This window comes from Rutidosis leptorrhynchoides, chromosome 9 (assembly GCF_046630445.1).
Source record: "Rutidosis leptorrhynchoides isolate AG116_Rl617_1_P2 chromosome 9, CSIRO_AGI_Rlap_v1, whole genome shotgun sequence".
In the NCBI taxonomy this organism is placed as follows: Eukaryota; Viridiplantae; Streptophyta; class Magnoliopsida; order Asterales; family Asteraceae; genus Rutidosis; species Rutidosis leptorrhynchoides.
The window spans coordinates 92,696,458-92,701,515 of NC_092341.1; the positions used below are offsets into that span (position 1 = coordinate 92,696,458).

General features: G+C 38.0%; 1 non-coding gene across 1 annotated transcript; it reads right to left on the reverse strand.

Annotated features, from left to right (window-relative positions):
• Positions 1-1,213: 1,213 nt before the first annotated feature.
• Positions 1,214-1,319, reverse strand: LOC139869559 (small nucleolar RNA R71). The gene has a single exon (XR_011766166.1). It is a non-coding gene; the product is annotated as a small nucleolar RNA R71 (small nucleolar RNA).
• Positions 1,320-5,058: the final 3,739 nt, after the last annotated feature.

Sequence of the window (5,058 nt, forward strand, 5' to 3'; positions counted from 1 at the left end):
TAGCCTTATCTGAATTACAAATTTTATCGAATTTACTTTACTTTATCTAGAAACCCAAAATTAGGTAATCAACCACTACTCCTACACCTTAGAATTATCTTAAGTTTTAGATATAGGTTCGATTCTATTGATATCTCAAAAATATGACTCTAGGTCATACTTTCCTTACTCATAATAAGGAGTAGTACGATTTAGGTCCCGCTAAATATAAATTTAAAACAAGTACCCTCCCTCTCGGTGGCTGACTCTGACGCGTTGCGACCTAACGACATCGCACGAAATAACACCGTCCATTTTGGCCATATCAAGAGGGAGACTAGTTTTTGGTGCCGCTACCGTGGAACTGGTATTAGACAATAATGCTCTCTATCAAACTCATTCACAAGCATTTAAGTGATGTCTAATAAAGACAATTATACACGGACTTGGTTATTGGATTTTCCGAACTGTCTCCAATTATATTGGAACCAAAAGGATTCTGCCTCTCCGTAGTCGGCCTGGCCACTTGGTTGGTTGAATAGTTCGTGCGAAGCTCTGTTATTGAAATACAAGGGAATCAGTAGCAAGAACCAAAAACATATCTATAATTAGGATAATTAGAATACCTTAGCTTAGAATACCTTAGCTTAGAATACCTTAGACTACTTTAGATTAATCTTAGATTGCCTTAGACTAAATTAGGAACCTAGTTTATCTACTTAAAATGTAAAACAACAAAAAGAGGCATACCAAGTGTATGACCCAAACCCGATCTAGACCAGGGCCGTTGTTATTCGTACCTGATTCAGACGCCATAATCCCTAAAGCACGCAAGGAAGCACGAATTAGAAAACAAATTGCGTTACGCGTTACTTTAGCAGAAAACACTAAACCCTGGATTGAAGGTCGAGGAGGACCGATCAGATTTCCAGAGATTCAAGGACACTCGTTCGAGTTAAAACATCATATTATACAGCTCATCCAAAATGGCTGCCAATTCCATGGATTACCGAATGACGATCCAAATTCTCACTTGATATATTCATATCTCTTTCGAATTTCTACAAGCAGCCAGGGATAGGACAACATATAGTCCGGCTATACTTTTTCCCCTATTCTCTCACTCATCATGCACAGACATGGTTCGAAGGACTGGAAAAAGATTCCATCACGTCTTGGACGGAGATGGCCACTAAATTCCTAACCATATATTTCCCTCCTTCTAAACAAACCAAGCTTAAGAATGACATCATTAACTTCAAACAAAGTTATGATGAATCTCTTTGCACTGCATGAGAGTGATTCAAAACCCTGATGAAGAAATGCCCTAATCACCAGTTAGAACGGTCATCCCAAATCTGCACCTTCTACAATGGTCTTACGGTAAATCATAGGACGACGATCGATGCCGCCGCTCAAGGAAATCTGATGAACCAAACCGTAGACGAAGCATGGGAGTTTCTCGAGAACATGACAATGCATCATCATGACTGGAATAGTGGTGAAACAACTTCATCATCTGTACCACTCTCTGCACTTAATAATCAAACAGAGGCCATCAAATCTCTCACATACAAGATGGAGTCTCTTGCCAAACAACTCGGAGAATTGAAGACGCAGCCGCAGCAAGTTAACCAGGTCCAGGCCTGTGTTAATTATACCAACTCGCAAACCACTGAAGAATATCAAGTTGAGTACGACAACCCTGACGGTTCAGTCTGTTACGTCCAATACCCAGCTCGCCAATCAAATTCCAGATTCAATCAACAACCTAGGGTTAACCAATTCCAACGAAACAACCAACCTTTTCGCTATCGTTACCCACCTTATCCACCCCAACAATCTCAATTGACCTACGATCAAACACTTCCACTCACTGGTCCACCAGCTGAGGAAAATTCCCCAACCACCCAAATTACAAAAGTAGCCAACCCTACTCTCGGAACTGATGATCAGTTGACACGGTAATTCAAGGTCAACAACAGTTAAATCAGAGAACTGCATCTAGACAAGACCAGACGGAGATACTAATGAGAAATCAACTGGCTCTGCTCAAAAGTCTAGAAATGCAGCTCGGACAGTTATCACAACGCCTTGAAACCCGACCGCAAGGAAGGTTACCTTGTAATACTATCCAAGATCCCCACATAGAGGAAGCTAAGCAAATGGACTCAGTAATCCTAGGAGAAGAACCACGGGGAAGGTCAGCTAGAATCGAGAACAAATCGCCATACACTCAGCAGTTGTCCACCGCAACTCCGATTCGTGTACCCTACCAAGGTTGCAGGAGGAACCATCCAAGCTTGACTCCTTCAAACTTGATGGAAGATTCCTGGACATCGTGTCTAAAGTGCCTAATCAAAAGAGATATATCTGAAGGATTCTCTCTACAAAGGAAAAGATACCAGATTCTAACAAAATTCCACTGAGTGAAGACTGCTCAGCAGTACTCAGAAACTCTCTACCGCAGAAGCTAGGAGATACGGGCCGATTCATTTACCCGTGTTCAATCTACTAATCTGGAACCATTCATGCGCTAGAAGATTTAGGAGTGAGTATCAACCTAATCCCCTACTCTCTCTACAAGAGATTAGAGTTAGGAGACTTGTCACCAACTAAAATGACAATCCAACTTGCCGATCACATAATTCGATATCCTAAGAGCATAGTTGAGAACGTCTTGGTGAAAGTTGACAAATTCTTGTATCCTACAAATTTTGTAGTGATGGACATTCAGGAAGACCTATACACACTAATAGTGTTAGGAAGACCTTTCATGAATACAGCTAGGACCTTCATTGATGTGTATAATCAAACCCTGATCTTACAATCACATGCAGAAAGTGTTACCTTCAAAATTGACCGACCTACCGATCTTTCTGGACAGGCAGAGATGTTTGCTATTTTCACCAGATGGATCACTTCCGATGATGAGTCCCCACCACCAGCCGAAGATATCGAGTAACAGTCTGTTGACGACCCAGAAATGGAAGAAGAGGATCCCAGTGAAGAAATAGATGAAGAGGAAGAATCTGATGAGGAAGAGGAAATGGAAGACGTAAAAGAAACTGAGATAATACCATCTCCGAGCCCAGAGCGTCACGAAGAATTAATGAGGCTTGAGACTAAAGATCACAGTTTAATCATTCGCTTCAAAAGAAAACTGATAAGGTTGAAGTTAAGGACATAGAAATTGATCCCGAAAGTGTCAAAGTAAAGAACCAGAATACTGAAGAAACTCGTTCATCAGACGAATCTTCAGACGATTATTCTACCGATGATAACGAGGAAGAGCAACATGAAGACATTCTGGATAACTCATATTCTCCCTCCGAACCAGATCAGGAGGAACCGGACTCTTCTTCAGATCGGATTCCGATCATATCCACTCACGCCAACATGATAACCTTCATCAATGACACCGATGAATTTGAAGAGATTCTCGAAGCCATCCATAAATCAACAATTGATTACATACTACGTTTAACCAAAAGAATCACGACTATCAAGGACGAATACAACCTTTATCTCTAGAGAGAAGAAAATAATGTTGAAATCCTAGAAGAACGCATTCAAGCCTTTATCAATACCCTTCACGATCATATCTACCGCGAAGAAAGGCAACGAGAGCACAATTCAGTAGTTCGCACTATTCTTGAGATGAGATTTTGTCGAGATCAAAAGATCATTTACTCTAAAGTCTACAATGTCTTAGCCGAATCTGCACTTCCGTTCTCAGCAAACCAACGAGCACTGCTGACTCTCAACCGAAAGCATATGGATCATTCCACCAGACGCCTGACTTATCACTCTGATTTGCAAATGATCGAGGATATTCACAGCTTTTTCGCTCTCCTGGAAAGAGATAATTTTGAAAACACACCAGAGAGGCTAGTGATTTACATAATAATTGATCACCACGCCGATCTGATCATCAAAGAGTTACAAGACGCAATCACAGAGGAAGTGAGACGCAACAATCCATTTTCTCATCTTGAACCAGACCGAGTCAACATTGCCACCTACGTTACGAAGCAGATAGCATGTATCTTCTAAGAATCCACGGATCCTAGTTTCACATTCAAAGCCGTATGTAGGGAGATATACTCAAAGACGGTGACATTAATGCTTGGGTCAGGGCTGCTCTTCACTTCTTTTCAGCTTCGCCTTTTGACTACTCTGTGCAAAGCTATGGACTCCTACTATGGAGATGATGTGTGCGAGGTGTAGTACGAAATAGATATTATTTTATTACGAAATACTATTAAATACGATACAATTTACACAAGTTATTTATTTATTTATAGAATGGATATACCTAAACCTTGCTACAACACTTATAGGTAGTGTACCTAATCGTAGAGTAGTGTAGTTTATAGTAAGTCCGATTCATTCTACAGGGAGCTGGCTAAGTTTAACGGTATATATATTTTAAACTATATTTGTATATGTATATGTATATATATATATATATATATATATATATATATATATATATATATATATATATATATATATATATATATATATATATATATATATATATATATATATATATATATATATATAAGTAGTATTATTATTATTATAAAGGGGGGGTTTGTAATGACCCAAAAAATTTCGACTAAATTTAAACCAAACTCTCGATACGATTTAATATTTTGACTCGATAAGCAAAGTCTGTAATGTTGAGTCTCAAAATTTTTGAACTATTTTCTTGCATTCATTTAACTTCGACCATTCCCGACGATTCACGAACCATTATTTGTAAATATAAATATATGTATATATAATAACTTAAAATAATAATATACAATATAATTAAATTGTTATTAAAATAAATCTATATTTATATATATATAGTATATCAAAAATAATTATTTAATAATTGTAATACTCGATGGACGTTTCGATTATTATTTTGAGAAGTTTAATTCAAACTTATATGATTTTAAAAATAAACGGTGACCCGAAAATGAGTTATATGAATCATAGGCTTATAAAAAATATATTTAGAAGCTAAATAATAAATTTTAACACTTTTTATATTTTACCTAGGACCGAGCACGGACAGTTGAT